Genomic DNA, 19507 nt, shown 5'->3' on the forward strand with positions numbered 1-19507 from the left:
GTTAGCCCAAAACTTAGTGCCTTGAAACAACAAACATTCATAATTTTGCACAGTTTCTGAGGGTCAGAAAATTGGCAGCAGAAAAGCAGACTTGGCCCAGTGGTTAGGGCATCCGCCTACCACATGGGAGGTCCATGGTTCAAACCCCGGGTCTCCTTGACCCGTGTGGAGCTGGCCCATGCACAGTGCTGATGCACGCAAGGAGTGCCCTGCCATGCAGGGGTGTCCCCGCAAAGGGGACCCCCATGCGCAAGGAGTGCGCCCCGTAAGGAGAGCCACCCAGAAGTAAAAGAAAGTGCAGCCTGCCCAAGAATGGTGCCACACACATGGAGAGCTGACACAACAAAAAGAAACACAGATTCCCGGTGCTGCTGATAAGGATGGAAGCGGTCACAGAAGAACACACAGCGAATGGACACAGAGAGCAGACAACCAGGGTGGGGTGGAGAGGTGGGGGTGGGTGGGAAGAGAAATAAATAAAATAAATCTTTTTAAAAAAAGGAAGATTGGGAGCAGATTAGCTGGTCTGTCCTGAGATAGCAGGCAAGTTTTTGACCACAACTGCAATCAAAACAAGGCTGGAGCAGGGCTGGAAAATTCATTTCTATGCTCACGTGTGTGGTTGTTGGTGACTCCTGTTTCTTGCTGGCTCTTGGCTGGAGGCTTCCCTTCCTCACCATATGTCTCTCCAGAGATTACCTGAGTATCCTCACTGTGTAGCAGCTGCATTTCCCCAGAGTAAGTGATCTAAGAGAAAGAAAGAAAGAGAATGGAACCTCAGAAGATTTTTTCTGGGAAGAACTCAAACAGTACATGATATAGGTTATTCGTCTCACTGACCAACCCTGGTACAATGTGGAAGGGAATATACAAGCTGAATGTCAGGAAGAAGAGATCACTGGGGGTCGTTTCAGAGACTGACTTGCACAGAAGTAGATCCCATTCATTCATTTCTCCTGAAATCTTTATCACAAGGTGATAGGTTTCCAAGTAAGGCCCATGTGTACGATTGTTGTTTTTTTTTTTTTTTTTTTTCTGGTATGCTCAGCTATACTTGCCCTATAAAGAGTTCTCATTGACTATGTATGAATATTCAAAATCTGGTCTCCCAGGATGTTTTCTTCATAAAGAAGAGAAGCTCAATTGTAAGTATTAAAGATAAAGTATTCTGTACTTATCTGGGTACTTCTTAGTGTCCCTTTCCTTTGTCCATCTCTGAAGAATTGTCACAAGATTGCCATTTTCTCAGTATTTCTAATGCTAAAACTCTAAAGCAAGTGTTTAGATTTCTGTAGCAGCTTCTCAGTGCATCTTACCTTTCCCTAGATTCTCTTCATCCTAATCTCACTTTCATCATGTCATTATTGCTTAATGACTCATTACTAATAGAATATAAAGTCCAATCTCTTTGACTTTTTCAAAACCAGAGCTCATCTAAGTCTCTATTCCATTGCTTCTATCATGAGCCCTTTTCTACAACTTGAAAATATTCTCACTGTATTCCAAATATCCAAGCTAATTTTTAACTCTTAGCTTATTTTTCTTACTGCTCAGCCCTTGGACTCCCCCTTCCCCTCCCCCCCCTTCCCTCCAGGAATTTCCTCTTCTATCCCTGTTGAGTCAGCCACTTAGCTATTTCCCCATCTGGATCTCTTTTGCCTTAGTTCAAGTCCTCAGTATTTCTGAGTGGATTATTATCCTAACTTTTCTATTTCTAGGTTCTTCCTGCGCAAATCCATCCTCTCTGTTGCACTGTTGCTGTTTTTGAAACATTACAGAAATGACACACTGTGATATTTTCTCACTAAAAATGAACAAAACACATCCAGGGCTCACACTTAGTAGGTAGTCAGTAAACGATAGTTCATGAACAGAGGTCCAGGTAAAGTCCCAGCCTTCATTTCCATAAAGTCTTTCCATACATGCGGTTGTTTTGATCTTTCCCTCTCTTGAATTCTTGGGATACTTAATGTCTGTATCACTCCTTTTGATGTTCCATAATAAGCATCCTCTTATCATTTAACTCTTCTCTTTTATCATTCATTCATGCATTTATTGATTCAATCATTCAAAACATTTTAAGTACCTACTACATGCCAGGCATTGTGCTAGGTGTTGGGGATACAATGATGGGCAAAAACAACAGGGTTTCTCGCTTCATGGTCTAGTTGCAAACACAGACAATCAAATAATCCCAGGAAGAGTAAAATTACAAACTGAGAAATATGCTATGAAAGAAGGGTACACCGTTCCATGAGGGCATGCTACACAGGAAGCAGTCCTAGATATAGAATTCAGAAGGGCTCTTCTGAGGAAATGTCTTTTGAACTGAGATCTGAAAGTGGGAACTCCTTGACAAAGAAGGCTGGGAGGAGGAGCGAGGGGAAATGAGAGAGTTTCACACAATGCAAAAGCATGTGGAAGAACCCTGTGATGAGATGAAGACTTAAAAGGCATCCCGTGTGACTGGATACAAGAACAGAAAAAGGGCACTCATGGCAGAACTGGGGAAATTGGAATAATGTCTGGAGTTTAATAATGTGCTATGTATTTTTTTTCCCATTTTGACAGGCCTATTGTAGTAATGGAAGATGATGACATTAGAGGAAACTGAAACTGGGTGAGGGCTCTATGGGAACTCTCTACATCTATGCAGGTTTTTTGTTAATCTAAAATTATTCCAAACTGTAGAAATTTGCTTAAGAAGAAGATGGCCAGAACAGAAGGAACTCAGTGTGCAAAGGAAGAAAGGTGCAAGGTAAGGCTGAAGATTAAGGCTGAGCCAAGACTCTGACAGGGTCTTGCAAGCCCACTTCAGAAGACTGATGTTTGTCTTGGAGGAAGAGAAAGGCTGTGATGGTTTTAAATAGTGGGCAACACAGCAGAACTGAATTTGAAAATTTTGCTGTCAGGTAAGTGCAGTTATTCAGGCTAGAAACGACAGTTAGGTTATGGTGGGGGCAGACTCTCCTTAGCACATTACATGTTTTTGGACTCCATTTGTCTTTTTTTTCCCCAAGATTTATTTTTCATTTATTTCTCTACCCTTCCTTGCCTCCCTACCCCCAGTTGTCTGCTCTCTGTGTCATCTGCTGTGTGTTCTTCTGTGTCCACTTGTATCCTTGTCGGTGGCACCAGGAATCTGTCTCTTTTTGTTGTGTCTTCTTGCTGCGTCAGCTCTCTGTGTGTGGCAGGCTGCACATTTTTCATGCTGGGTGGCTCTTCTTACGGGGTGCACTCCTTGTGCATGGGGCTCCCCTATGTGGGGACACCCCTGCATGGCACGGCACTCCTTGCGCGCATCAGCCCTGAGCATGGGCCAGCTCATCACACAGGTCAAGAGGCCCTGGGTTTGAACTCTGGACCTCCCATGTGGTAGGCAGATGCTCTATCTGTTGAACCAAATCCACTTCCCCCGTTTGTCTTTTATTTCTCTTTAATATTTATCATAGAATTCTTTTTCTTTTTTTTTTAGGTTAAGCTGGCACTTAACCACTGAGCCACATCAGTGCCCCTGAGTCGGTTTTCTCATTTGTTTTCCTTGTTTGTTTTTTTCAGGAAGAACTGAGAACTGAATCTGCGACCTCTCATGCAGGAGGTGGGCCGTCAATCACTTGAGCCACATCTGCTCCTATCTTAGAAATTCTGTACATAATATGTATTGATATATGTTTTTGGCATGAATAAATGAATAGCTACATGGATGATTGAATGAAAAAAGGTCAGATCAAAGAGAAGTCACTGGGGTCAGCAGCCCCCTGGCCATATGCTGGTGACCCTTCCTAAACTCTAGGGCTGGCCCTGGACATTTCAGACAGAATCAATAGGCTTTCTCTGTGAGTTTCTTCCTTTACTTTCAATCACCTTCTCTCTAGAAATGGGCAATCTCTTGTCTTATTTTCAGACTGTCTAGTACTCGCACAAGGGTTGAGGGAGGAGCACCGGTGGAAGAGTAGAAGCTTGAGAGACACTTGGGAGGAAATCTTGAAAGTGCTTGATACCTGGAAACGGAACCCACAAGTCAAGGTGCAGTGAGCCATCTACACAATGGCTCCATCTTTAGATGCAAATTCACTCTCCGTATAATTTGCCTTTTTGGCAACAAAAGTCAGTTTAGCTCTTTTAGAGGTGCCCCTAATTGGAGGCTCTTTGCCTCCTGGGGGAAAGGGTTCTACTTTCTCCATGGGGAAGGGAAGCCTGGGGAAAGGGCTGCAGAGTTTATGTGGGGAAGGGGAAGGGCCAAGAGCTCTGTTTGCTCACCGCAGTGGAGATCCAACAGCTCAAGCAGTGGCGGGTCTTCGCTTTCTGAAGTCTCTCTCATTTGAAAAGGCAATGCCAGTCTTTTAAGAGCCGTCTCTTGGGCTAATTAGTTTCAACATCAGGTGGAGACTGCTGGGTTGCATTGAACCTAGAAGAAGAAAATAAGGATGATTAACATTCCAAGATTACTTCAGCCAGACGATCCTGTCGAGCGCAGTTTCTTTCCTAGAATCTTTCTTTGTGCTGGCATTCATGCTCAGTATTTTGAGAGGGCACTGGCTACCCATATTTGTTTTCTAACACATGACCAAGTTTAGCCAATGGAGTCTATATCCTGAATCTCAGAGGTTAATCTTATCCCTTTCTTGTCTCTTCTCCTGCCCAGACATGCATTCATTTGACTGGCAGCCTGGAAAATTGAAAAATGCCACAGGGGTTATTAAGGTTGAAATCGTCTCTGCTCTTTGAAGCTCTGCAAGCTAGTTATTGCTGCACCTATAATATCGAGGCATCAGAATAGCATGTATTGTTCTTAGCTTGCCTGACACAGGCCCCTATCAGCTGTTACACCCTGATGGAATGAAGGGGTCTCAAGATGTCATTTCTCCACCCTAAAATATATCCCTTTAGTTGATTAAAATAGAGTCCCTGAAGTTACTTGAATGTACTCTGTGTCTTTGTGCACACGTTTGATTTACTTTTGTTCTTATTAAAAGGGTAGGCCTAGAGAAAAGGAGAAAAGAGAATCTTCCAAATCCATGTTTTAATAATTGCCTGAATACACAATTACTCTACAGACATCTTCCTGTTTCTGTAACTATTTACTTGGCTCTTTTACGAAATGTGTACTACTTTCCTGGCCTGGTAGACCATGACACAGCTTCTAGCCTATCGTGTAATCTTGCATTTGGCTCTTTCCCATTCATTACGGAGTGCTGATTCTATTGGTAGGATGGAGATATTATTTTAATGAATCTTTTTCACAATAATGGTTCCATATATTGTGTAAGTCGTATTGAACCATTATGATGTTAATATATAAATATTAAGAAAACCATTGGGAAAAAGTTACTGTGTAATTGAGATAGCTTATTTTCCAATGTTAATAACTTCTCCATTAATTTTTTTCTCCATAAACATATTGAGGGAGTTTAATTCAAACTGGAAACTTATAAACACATTTAAAAAATTGAAGTCATTTCACACGCCACCAAAATAACAATGACAAGAAACTACCACCTCTCAACTGAAAAGCCTCCATGCATCATTTAAACAAAAGAAAGCAAAGGAAAGAAAAACACCCCAATGCCGAAGTACACCATGGTAACAAGAAACTTCAGAGAGATTCTTTGGGAGAGAGGATTTGTTTGTTTCTGTTTAGCTTTAGGGCAGTAATCTTTTTTACCACATTGCCCCAGGCAGAATATTCAATATTAACAGTAATACCTGCTTTTGACTAAGAATAGGAGAATGGAAAATAATCTGTAGTAACAAAATACCCCGGTCATAAAAGTGAACTCAAATTTGAGTCTTGCTTCAAAAATTCATACATGTAGTTTACAATCAGGATCCTAGTAGGAAACAGAATTCACTCCAGATGGTTCAAATGGGAAGATTTTAATAACCAGAGTTTAATTATAGAGGTTGTTTTAGTTTCTTGGGCTGCACTGGCAAGTGCTATGACATGGATCAGGCTAAACAATAGGAAGTTATTCACTCATGGTTTGAGGCTGGGAAAAAGTCCAACTGAAGGAGCCATCAAGGTGATGCTCTCTCCCCAAAGACTGTTGTGTTCTGGGGCTGGCTGCTGGTGATCCCTGGTTCTTAGTTTGTCAGATGGCAAGGTACATGGTGGCATCTCCTGGCCTCTCCCTTCTCTTCCAGGTTTCACTGATGTCCAGCTACTGGCTACTCGCTCTGTGACTTTCTCTCTCTCTATCTGAATTTCAATCCTTTTATAAAGGACTCCACTTATAGGATTAAGACCCCTCCTAATTGGGCTGAGCTATACCTTAACTGAAGTAACCTCATCAAGACATCCTCTTTTCCATAGGTTCACACCCACAGGAATGGATTTGATTTAAGAACATGTTTTTCTGGGGTATATACAGCTTCGAACCACTACCGCAGTATAGGATGGGGTCAAACAAGGGAATGCATAAAGGATGGTGAAACATTCCACTCAGGGTTTGGCAAAGCAGGAAGGAATTACCATGCCTAGGACTGATGGGAGAAGAGGGCTGGGATTGTGGAGGAAGGGCTGCTGGTTTAGTGGATGGGCACAGCTGCTGCCAGAGACGTGGTATGGAAACGGGGATTGAGCGGGGAAGAAATAACCCACCATTATCTTTCCTCCCACCATCCATCTCCCACTGGTGCCTCCATTGGCCACCCCCACCAGCAACTTGCAAGAGTGCTCAGGAGATGTGGCCTGCAGGAGCCAGCCTCCTGGGCATCAAAGTCAGGCAGAGAAGAGAAAATGGACATTATCCAGAACAGTTGGTTTCTGGACCCCTAAAGAGTACATTATGGATAACTAAAGAGCCGAATTACTATTAAAGAATTATACTTTTCACTCTTCATGAGAAAAAAGCTAGAAAAAGTTCCCTGTTTTCTTCCATAAAGAATGAAGACTTTAAAATGATTGTCGACATGTTTTTTTTTCCTTTTTTTTTCCCTTGCAAAGATATTCAAAATTTAATAGTCTAATATCCCTATAGGAAATTAAAGTTTCCAAAGAAATTTTCAGAAACATTATCTCATTTAACCCTAGATGAAGCCCTAAGAGGTAGGTGCTATTTTATTCATTTCACAGATGAGAAGACTGAGGGTCAGAATATAAGATGATTTTCCCAAGATCTTAAACCATATTTGGCAGCATCTTCAAGAAGCAAAACTAGTACCCTGACTCCAGATCCCAGGTTCTTTATATTTGCACCATTCTGCCTTTTTCAAATAAAGAATCTCATAAACTTTTGATGGTAACAGACATGCTGAAGGAAGAACAAATCCATCTGTCCCCTGCAGAAAATTGCCTTTGCAGGTGAACTTGGTTTTCATGTCAGGCAAGTTCAGTTTGAGGAAGCCAAGGGGAGTCCAAAATCGCAAGCGCAGTGGAACAAAGTGATGCAGGGAGGTGCAAGAAGATTTGGGAGGCAGAGCATGGAAGGATGCCCTGAGGTAATGGTAAGAAAGTAATGGGGGAGCTCGCATTCCTGAGTTCCTGGGAAGAAAGTATTAAGGAGGTAAAGAAGGTATCACAAGAGTTAAACAGAAAGCTATGATATTTCTCAAAGAATAGTTCACTCGTTACTTGCATCAGAATTGCCTGGGTTACTTATTAGTAAGGTAGATCCTGGACCCCACTGTGATTTACAGATTCAGAATCTGCATAACAGCAACTCAGAAGGTTGGCATTTTGACATGCTCTCTTTGCTCTTCCCCTCTGGTACACGATTCTCTGTCCCCTTCCCCCCGAGGTAGGATGAGAATTGCTGATGGAGAGCAAATTTGGGCAACTTGGCTGAAAAAGAGTTCTATAACACATTATAGATATTTGGCTACAGCTCAGTTTTCTGGCATGGTTGAACACAAGCCATCTGATTACCCATCTATCATCACAACTTCGGTTTGTTTGCTTCAATCACACCTTTTGAATAATCTTTTGAAAATGTATTTTCTAATTTTATGCTTTAATAGACAGGTATATTAAACACAAATTGACTTTTCAGACTCCTTCAGTGCCTAGAGTTAAGTATTTTAAACATCAATTATGATAAACGTTAAAGATGTAAATGTAGTAAATTGGGAAATTGGGTTGAAACAGTTTGGATGTGAAGACTGCTTTGAAAAAGGAACAACCTCTCCTACCAGCTTGTGTTCTTGTTACTTAATCTCATTTTCATAAAAGTAGTGTGAAGAAGGGGCAACTGCAAGACCTCTAAGATGAGATAATATGGCTGCCTTTTTTGCAAAATTAATTATCAGCAACAGACGAAGAAGTCATCCACAAGATGTTTTCTAATCAACACTGAACGCTTCTTTTCAGTTTTATCATTATCTTTCTGCAGCATTCAAAACATTATGTATTGTTTCAGTGCCAATAGCACAGGATCTCACTTCAGCTTCCTTGTCAGCTTATGTCAACTCAAGTTTCCGGGTGACAGATAACTGGAATAATAGTGCTCTTGGTATGGAACAGAATGTTCACTTTCATTGTTTTCAGTGGAGGTTTGGTTGGCCATTTGGAACTTCATTCTATAAAGTAAGGGATGTTCTACCTTTCTACCCTGTTAGTCCTTTCTTTCCAATTGAACCCTAGAATTGAAGTCACATCTGCAACAAATGGCATTTCCAATACTCTTTGGTAACAGTTGTAAAACAGCTGGCTGCAGCTTAACTGTGGATCCTTAGGCCATGCCTCCAGATTGGCCTTGCTGATTTTTAGAGACATGTGCTGTGAGAAACTAGCAAGCTTATGTTGGGGTTGAGCCAGTTGCAGCATTCAGAGAGTTTTTCTTCCTAAATGAAGGCGGCATTAGGGATCAACCACAAAAAACAAGACCCGTTGGTTGACCTCCCTCTTCCCCCTCCCCTCTAATGGGTGGTGTGTTTGCCTGGGTCTATAAACTTTCAGTTATTTTTCCAAGAAAGGCCACAGGTTCGACTTGATTCACTTATACTCTCTATCTAGTCCCTCTTGGATTAACATCATGCAATTTTGATTTGACTGACCTGGGTTGAAGCTACAATCTATAGTTACGGAATGAAACCAAAATAAAAGGCTTCTGCCAGAATTAACTCAAGAGTTTGACCTCATTAGCATCATGCTCTATACCAGAGTTCATTGGTATTAATCTAGTGGCTATTTTAAAAAATTAAATTCCTTATCTTTGGGGGCTTTTCAAGAAAATCCAGCAATTAGTTTTTCAAATATCCATTATTTTTTCAAGGACATATTTTATGAGAGATAGAAGAAAATATAAGCATTATATATTTTTGCATGAAGATAACACTAAGCAATCTCTGTAGTAATTTCCTGTAAGTCCTCATCAAAGCAATTTAAGGCAAACAATCAGAAAATGAAATTTAAATGCGATCACCATTTCTTCTAGAGTTGTGTGTTCACAATGTCAGATAATGAATTGTATTTATTTCTCCCCTTTCAGCACTGACTAGTAGTTCTGTTTCCCTGTAGTGTCGCCTCAGCATGTCCCCTAGGGAGCTCTCCATAAACTGAAAGTTTCTAACAGGTGTTATCACTGGGCCAGGTCATTATATTTAGGATAGCATTTCTATAAGACTTGACATTGTTGTGTGTATTATTGATTTTTGGATGGGTATGAAAAAACAATCAGCTATTCTCCAAAGGTTTAATTACATGTATGCATGAGTGTATGCTGTTTCTCACACCCAATTTCCTTGCCTTCTGTTATGCTATTACTGGAAAGCAGATGTTTATTATAAATTACATTTCTTTAATATGTAACTAAGTAAAGATATGGGTTGGATTGTTTCTTTTTTGCACTTCCGCATAAAACATTAAACTATATGAATATCAACTCTGCAGAATCTGTTTAAAAATAGGAGCAACTGGGGTGCAGTATTTCATGACTGAATGCTAAAGCTTTCCTAGTGGAAGAAAGCCGGGAGGTAGGAACAGTCGAAGGGCTCCAAATGCATCATGTCTAAAACCGCAAAGAAACAAGCTAAGGCTATAAAAACTTGTCATATTCGTTCCTTCTTTCCATCCACAAGTAAAGGTACTACCCTTTTGAATTTTTTCAAAAGTTTTGCCTGGAAATTTGTTCTCAAGCTCTTAGAAAGTTTATTATTTTGTAAATAGCGATTCTGTGGTCTCAATTTGGTAATATTTTGAAATTAAATAAAATTACAGTCAAGGTCTCTCCCCCAAAGTTACCTTTACTCACACTGTTGCACAGAGCAACAACAAAGTGCTGCTGATTCCCATCCACTCAGCTGACAGTCATTGCTATTTTCCCTTCTCTGTTTACCATTTGAAATTTTGGCATTTTTTCTCTCTATTGATATGAAACAGAGAAGCTTGACATGACAAGAAAGTGAAACTATTTATACATTTCTTTCCTTGTGGTTTAAAACATACACAGATCTCTGTATTCTAAACCAGTGGTTTGCAACTGGGGGGCGATTTGTCCCCCACAGGACATTCAGCAGCGTGGGGACATTTTTGCTTGTCATGACTGGGGAGAAGCCTTCCAGCATGTAGTGGACAGAGGCCACAGAAGCTCTAAACATGCTACGATGCTTAGGCCAGCCCCCACTACAATCCTGTTTTAGAACATCACCCACAAACCTTGCTTGATCCTTTTATCCCTTGCAAATCTGGTCCATCTCTAGCCTTTTCATGCCAAACCTTCACCGCTTATTCACCCATTTCCAGATTATCACCGGGAGTTCCACTCTACCCTTGGGAGTAATATAGTCTCATGAACTTCAAAAAGCTTTTAAAAAAAATAAAGCCTTTCCTTCTTTAACTGTTGGGCATCTTCCTTTTTCTCTCTTGGGTTTTCTTCCTGTCTCCTTTACCACTCCATCCTTTTTTTTTTTTTTTTTTGTCTTTATTTTTAAAATATTACATTAAAAAAATATGAGGTCCCCATATACCCCCCACACCCCTCACCCCACTCCTCCCCCCATAACAACAACCTCCTCCATCATCATGAGACATTCATTGCACTTGGTGAATACATCTCTGAGCACCGCTGCACCTCATGGTTAATGGTCCACGTCATAGCCCACACTCTCCCACATTCCACCCAGTGGGCCATGGGAGGACATACAATGTCTGGTAACTGTCCCTGCTGCATCACCCAGGACAACTCCAAGTCCTGAAAATGCCCCCACATCTCATCTCTTCCTCCCATTCCCTACCTCCAGCAGCCACCATGGCCACTTTCTCCACACCAATGCCACATTTTCTTCGATTACTAATCACAATAGTTCATGAATAGAATATCAGTAAGCCCACTCTAATCCATACTCTATTCCTGCATCCTGTGGACCTTGGAATGGTTGTGTCCACTCCACATCTGTATCAAGAGGGGGCATAGATTCCATATGGATGCTGGATGCAATCCTCCTGCTTTCAGTTGTAGGCACTCTTGACTTCATGGTGTGGTGGTTGACCTTCTTCAACTCCATGTTAGCTGAGTGGGGTAAGTCCAATAAATCTTATGTCCTTTTGATCATTCCATCATCTAAACAGTTCTAATCTTTGACATCTCCTCTGTCTTATTCCTTGTGTGCTCAAACACTCCTGACTCAGTCATTAGTTATGTGCTTTATTGCTGGGGAGCACAGCCCTGCCATGCCCCGTCTACACTGCCAGGGGACTGGGGAACTGCCTTGCTGACTGTTTCCATCAACTGATTTTGGGGTCATACCTTGGGAGAGTGCCTAGCCATGGGCCCATGGAGCATCATCATGTGGAGGTCAGGCTGCTAAAGGAGTGTTCATATCACTAATGTTGGGTCTCATTCATTGGGCACTGGCTACAGGTGTCAGGAACTGTGCTGGGCACTTTGCACACATCATCTCACTGGGGTAGACATTATTAGCCATATTGCACACAGGAGGAAAAGAAAGCTGAGTTTCATCCAAGGACCCTAGCTAGCAAGAGTAGAACTCAGAATTATACCCAGGATGGTTTGCTTTAAAGCCCTCACTCTTTCCACAGCATCAAATTGCCTTGATATTGCAAATAGTTGGGGCCATCCCAATGCTTTTACTTTGTCCATGGCAGAGCTTGGTGATTTTCCCGAAACCATGGAGAGTTCATTTGGCCAGAATGGCTTGGATCAAGTCAACCTGGTATTCCCCAAGCTGGAAACTAGCTTCCTGCTTTTCACTCTTTTTTTGTGGTCAAGGGAAGATTGGTTTCATTCATGTGTTCAGCATCTATCATGTGATACACATTATATTCGCTGCTGGAATGCTTCCCAAGTCACTTAGATTTCCCTGAAGCAGTGCCGAGGAGGAACCAAGGGCTCTGCAATCTGACTGGCTGGGCTTATGCCATGCTGCTCCTCTATGATAAGCTCCTTCTAGGTCAGTTCACCTTAGTAGCACTTCAAATTACAGCATTGTGGAGAGGCTCAAAAGACCCAGCACACAGGAAAGTACCCGGCATGGAATAGGCAGGGAGTAGAATCCTCTATCTTCCCCCTTCATTCAAGATAATAGGGACGTGGGCATTCAGCAGGGTGTACTTGCAAATAAGTAAAGCATCCACAAACAAGACAAAGTGCCTTGGCACCAGATAACACAGATGTCACTTGCTTGATAACAGACCAGAGAAGAGATAGGATGAAATGTGGAACATTGGTGGGAGATCCTTTAAACAGATACAGTCTATTCTTTAATCTGTTTTGTAGTTTTGCTTTAGCGAGAATGATTTCTATTTCCTTGCATACCCTATGTCTGAGAATTCCTGTATGTGGCATGGCAAATTACTGCATATCCTGTTTCAGAGATGACTGCTCTTCTGTCAAGGGTGGAAATTTTCCAGCGCATAAAAGTGTGAAAGTGTATTATAAGGGTGTGAATGTTTTTGTAAACAAGATATTCTAGATGTTATTTCTACCCACAATTTATTTTTGAGCTCACTTTGTGGGTGTGCTTTAGAAAGTCTTTCAAAATACCATCCAGATAGTTTTAGTTACTCAAGCTAATCTCACCATCATCTATATTTTCTTGCGTTTGCCTGTCCATTTGGGGCTGGCTCTATTCCTTGGTATGCCTAATGGCATTCCCAACTCCTTTCCTCACTGCATTCTGGAGACTGGAAAAACTCAGGGCTCAATTTTTCAGATTCCCTATGTGGCCATGAGAAACAGTTCTGGTCAACGAGACAGGTAGAAGTTGCAGAAGGAGTGGGGTCTCTGGAAAAGCATTTGCTTTCCTATAAAAGGGACATATAACAAATTTACTCATTCCCTCTTCCCTTTCCATCTTTTACCTTTTCTTTCTCTTCTTCCTTTTTTCTTCCCTTCCCTTTTTTCTTTCTTTCATCTTTATTTTTTGCTTTGAATGAAGTTATGGTGATTGGAGCTGAGCAGCTATCTTGTGAGGAGAAGGGAGGACAAAAAAAAATCAGATGCCAGCTTTTACCTTGTGAGACTGCTGAACTAATACCAACTAATACTGCCTACTTGAGACTTCTTATTTCGTGCAACAAAGAAATCCACATGGCTTTAAGTGGCTGTTACTTGTAACTGATTGCATTCTGATTTGGTACCATTGAACAATACGTTTGACTCATCTGTGAATTCTCATAGAGCTTCTCCCTTAAATTCCTCTTCTGTGAAAAATTCACCTCTTCCAAGCAGATGTAAATGACTGAAATAATATTCTCATCTGAGTCTGTTTTTTCCTTATATGGAACTCATTGAACATTATTGTAGGGTGATGTGGTTTGACTTGTGAACCCCTGTTTGGACATGTTCTTGGTCTTGGTTGCATTCTGGTGGGTATGGACCCATTGCAAATAAGATTCTTCAAGATGTTACTTCAGTTAAGGTATGGCCCAAATGAATAAGGTTGGGCTTTAATACAAATTGTTGGAGTCCTTTATAAGCAAAGTGAAAGTCAGATGGAGAGAGAAGCCATGGAAAGCAGCCAGAAGCTGGAAGCCAAAGAGAAAGGAAAAGGGGCTGTATGTGTATCACCATGTGACAGAAAAGCCTACAGCCACGGATTACCAGTAGCCAGACCCGAATGCCACTCAATTCTGGCAGAAGGCATCACCTTGCTCCTGCCTCAATTTTTGACTTCTAGCCTCAAAACAGCAAAACCATTGTTTATGCTACTTCATTGTATAGTATTTGTTTTAGCAGCTAAGAAATCAAAACTTTGGGCATCCTTTACTTCTCTACTTTGCACTATTAATACATTGCATTTTGCAGTATTAATATATTGCATTCATTTTATGTTACACTGTAGATATTTTCTTTTTTTAATGTATTTTTCTTTTTGTTTTCCCAGATAGTGAGTCATAAAGTCAAAAAATTTTTTTTGTATTCTCTTAAGATGCATAATAGAGCCCTCTCTTCTCATTATACACTTCAGTAGGTATTTTTGATGGATGGACACACCACACATTGAATTCTGCCAGCTGCTATTAGCAACCGGGGAGTGTGTTGTGTGTGGCACTGTTCACATGCACAGAGCTGGGCCTAGATGGACTTTCATAGTGTCACTTACTTCAACTGGGCAAGAACCAGACTTGTAACTAGGCTTTTTCTCCTCTCCTTTTGCTCAGGACTGCTTTTCTCAATAGTTCTCCACCACAGGATTCCTTTCAGAGCTCGAGCTCTGAGCGTTTGTGTGGCATGTACACTAAGAGAGTCCTTTTTTTCAAAGTGCAGCTCTTTTCTTCTTGATTTGGCATCTGACTGTGGTTATTTCTATTATTAAACATCAATGATTCATATTATATAACAGTAGTTATTCAGAATGAGAAGGTATAATATGAAGTAATATGGCACCATCAGCTAGGCATTGCTTTGTGGTACTGGATGATTTAATTAAAAAAATTATTTTAGTGTCCTTATCAATTCCATTGCATTGCACATGCAATGTTTTCTGCACATAAAAATTTATCGCTTTTTTCCTTACAGGAAAACATTGAAAAGGGCAATAGATTCCAACCCTTTAAATGTCGATTCTTTTCTTTACAGAAATACATGAAAACCTTCATTAATTAGAGACAAAACAGCGCTGACCACGTTCTTTTTGCTTCTCTGTGTCATCTCCGACAGTTAGAGAGACAAATATGTTTCCCTCATTACTGGCACTGTTCAAGCAGTAAAACTCAAAGAGAAGAAACTGTGAATAAATGCACGGACTTAGGAAATGAGCTAAATATGGCCATGGGAAACACGTACAATGATTTTGTCCTAAACAGAGAGAGGAAACACTCAATGTCATCTTATTTTCCCATATCACCAAGAATTTGAAGTCTTAAATAGCTTTCTTACATCATTTCTTCAGGAACTGATTTAATATCCTTGTTTCTGATTTGGAAGTGATAAGAAGAAGAGAGAGAGACTGCGTTTTTCCTTTTTTAAAACTGCAAGCTGGTAAAGTCTAGTTGGTTGGAATGAATGACTATCTCCACGTACCAAGCACAGGGCTATCCCACTCTTGTCCTACATGTGAATAAAAAAGAAAATCTAACTTCCTGATATTTCTCAATTTTTCCATCTTCCAGATAGATTCCTGCCTGAAAGGCAGGAAAGCTGCTGGGAACTGTGTTTGATGCACAGTGTACTATGAGATGACAGTGTTATGGGTATGGAGCTGTTCTCACACCCCTCACAGTCTCATTCTCACTTGCACCTCAGCTGTGCACTGTGGCTTCTGACAATCCACTTGATTGCAGTGTGGAGGTGTCTAGGTTCAAAGTCAGATCCATATCCTGATCTTCTTGTGGAGATTGTTTTTCTTCCCTATTTCTAGGCTGCTTTGCTGTGACCACTTTTAATTAAAGAAGCAGAATCATTTGACTTCGGAATTCCACTCACTTTTGCTGTTGACAAATGAAAATGCCGTCGCTAGGCTGCCTGGAAATGTGTTGCTGCGAAGTAACCCTGCCGCCTGGTTGACACATCTGGGCATGTCGGCCTCAGGCTCGTGTCTAGAAATCAAAGTATGCTAACCCATGCTGACAAGCCAGAAGCTGCTGCTACTCACCTGTTTTAGCTTTGGCAGCCTTTGTTTCCGACCAGTCCTCGCCCCTTGCTGTTTCCATTTTGCCCCCTTTATCATCTCAACCAGCCCCATCTTTATAAGGTTGACAGGGGCAAAGCTGTGGGGTCTGTAGCCTCCTGACCAGCTCAACTCCCTTGCAGCCTTCGAAGGAGGGTATTTCCTGAGAAAGTGATTCCTTGGCGTGTGCTGTCTTGGACTAGCGGAAGAAGATGCTTGGCAAGTCACTTGTTAACTGCTATCACTAACATCTGGAAGGTCTTTATTGTTACAGAGTACCATTTCATACAACATCTCATTTTTTTAAAGATTGATTTATTTATTTACTCTCCCCCTGCCTTGGGTGCTTTCTGTGTCCATTCTTCTGTGCTGTGTCTGCTTGTCTTCTCAATCTCTTGTGCCACCCCAGCTCCCTGGTCTGCCTGGCCTCTTATTGTCTCTCCTCTGTGTCTCTTTTTGTTGTGTTATCTTGCTGCTCTAGCAATCTGCTACGACCGGCTTGCCATATGGGCCAGCAGTCCTGCATGGGCCAGAAACTCCACATGGGCCAGCTCGCCTTCACCAGGAGACCCCGGGGATGGAACCCTGGACATTCCATGTGGTGGATGGGAGTCCAATTGCTTGAGCCACATCCACTTTCCAGCATCTCATTTGAATGTTGCAAAATTCCTCCATGGTAAGTGATATTATTAAAGCAGTGTTATTATTCCCACTATAAAATGAGGGGGCATGTTCAGAGAGGCCACACAGCTATTGAGGGAAGGACCGGAATTGAAAATCTGTTGTTAAATCACACATCTCTCTGCCCTGCCTTTTCACATCATTTAATCATTAATAACCTTTTTTAGGCCATTGATACCTTTAAAAACACTATGACATTTCCTTAAAAATGTGTACATATACTTCTACACACTGTATTTTCATACAAAGTCAGGAGGTTTAGGGCCAACTACACCTTAATTTAGGAACCCTAATATGGAGATGAGCAGCCACCTCCTGGGATGGATGCAGGACAAGCCAGCTCAGGGCCTGAGGCTGGGGGCCAGGCCAAAGGAAACATACATTTCAAAAATGCCTAAAATGACGTAATTGCAATGATGTATTGAGCACTTATTTGTGTTAGGCATTCTGCCAAGTGCTTTGCAGGAATTGTTTCATCTAACTCTCATAGGAACTTGGTAGATTAGGTACCTTTATCCTCCCAATTTCCGAAGAGAAACTCAGGTTTAAGCAATGCACCTCAAGTCACGAGATTGTTGAGCTTGTCGATGGTTGAGCTGGGAGTTGAAGAGAGGCAATTTATCTCCACATTCTGATTCTCCAGGCCTTCTCTCCAAGTTCTGATATGATGCTAACCACAGGGGTTTTGCTTTGTCTGTCTTCGCCATGACTTTTGCAAGGGTGGGCAGAGCAGTGAGCTTACTACATGTGTTTTGCAGACAGTGCCTTTCCGGAGGGCTCCATGCTCTCTATCTGGTTTAAGAGAGTTCCCTGAAATATTACATTATTTCATTCTCTACGGTATTCAAGTCACAGTGTCTAATGCTGTTTTTCCTCTGCTATGGTATATTTTTGTGATACTAATCTATTTTATTTCATGACTGGGATGATTTTTCTCTCTCGTTTAAATTGTAAGTCCCTTGGGCGGGAAGCACAGTTTTGTACACACTTTGTACTCTAGGGTAGAGCTTCTTAAACTTTACTAGTCACTTGGTGGATGTTGATAAAATGCAGATTCTGTTTCAGTAGGTCTGCGGCAAGATCTGGGATTCTACATTTTTATCAGGCTCCCTATATGTCAATAGATCACAACACATGCTACCTAAGTGCCAGGACCAGGTTTATTTATTCAACATTTATTGGGCTCCTACTGTGTCCCAGAGACAGTTCTAGGCACAAGAAACAATGTATTTTTTAATTTATTTTTACAAGATACATAGATCACACAAAGTGTTACCTTAAAAAATTATAGGAGATTACCATATGGCAACAATGTATTTTTAACGCTGGTTCTCTCACTATCTAATTTTGAGGATAACCTTATTTCCAGTTTGTGGGTGCAGTGAGGACATTTATTCTTGATTAGCTGGGAGCCAGGATGATATACAAGAAGGAAAATGACTTTGAAGTCAGAAAGTCTTGTATTTTAATCTTTCCATTGGCCATGATCTCACAGGCTTGTGACATTTATTTATTCCTGAGCCAGTCAACAAACATTTATTGATTACCTACCATGAGCCAGACATTGGGCTAAACCCTGGATTAAAAGGGGCTTATGGGCTTATTCTAGATACTAGAGGAAAGACAACCGAGTAAATCAAGCAATGCAGTTGAGCATGATAAGATAGAGTAACAGGTAGGCTGTTTAGGGAGAACCAGGGAACAACATCTAAATCAAAATACAGAGTAAGGAAAAGTTTGCTGGAGAAAGTAAAGCTTGGGCAGATTTTGGGGATATGTGTTAGCTAAGCAAAGGACAGGGGATAGGATTAAACATGATGACATGGATTTTGAAGGCAGGACTCAAGGTGGTAGTCCTCCGTTCAGCAGGTAGTGTATTGGGTAGGTTACTCAACTCTTTAGGAACCAGAACAAGTTTCATTGTCTGTCAAACAGGAACACTTGTTGTAGCTGCTTCCCAGGAATATAGGAGTAATGTACACTGGCCAGTTGGCATAATGCCTGGCATACACAAGAACTCATCAAATGGAGGTGCAGGAAGAAGCACATAAGCACAAAAGAACATGTTGCATGAGTGGATCTGAAATTGGTTTTCTCTGGGTGAGGTGAAAATTGAGAGAAAAGGCAAGGCATGGGATGATGCTCTGAAAGGCTATAGGAAGGGGTGACCTCAAAAGCCCTTCTATATGAAGCTAAGAGGTTTGAGTAGAAATGTATGAGGATGGAAGTGATGGTAGGCATTGTTTTAGTGTGCCAAAGGGTTGTAGGTGCAAAGTACCAGGAATGGGTTAGCTTTTGTAAAGGGGATTTATTTAGGGTAAAGGTCTATAGTTCCAAGGCCATGAAACATCCAAACTGAGCCACCCTCAGAGATGCTTTCTCACCAAAACCAGTTGCCACGTGTTGGAGCAAGATGGAAACCAATCTTGCTGAGGTTGGCACTCAGCTGAGGACAACCAGGTGTAGGGCCTGTCTTTTTCCAGGCCTCTTATATCATTCTCGTCTGTTCTGCTTTCTTCCCAAATTCAGCTGTAAGCTATCAGGCATATAGCAGGGTTGTCTTCTCTTGAGCTGCTCCGTGGACTCAGTGTCTTGGGGCTTCTTGTGTAAGTGAACCCCTAGTCCTCTCTCTTATATGGCAGCTGCCTTTCTCTGTGTCTGTCTGTCTCTTTTTCTGTGTCTCCATTTTTATCAGACCTAGTAAGAGGACTGGACACTCAAAATGAATCATGCCCCACTGATGTAGTCCAATCAAAAGTCCAAAAGTGATCTTATCAAGTAATCAAAGGCCCCTCAAATGAATTTAATGCAATCAAAG

The sequence above is a fragment of the Dasypus novemcinctus genome, chromosome 15, assembly GCF_030445035.2.
Source record: "Dasypus novemcinctus isolate mDasNov1 chromosome 15, mDasNov1.1.hap2, whole genome shotgun sequence".
In the NCBI taxonomy this organism is placed as follows: Eukaryota; Metazoa; Chordata; class Mammalia; order Cingulata; family Dasypodidae; genus Dasypus; species Dasypus novemcinctus.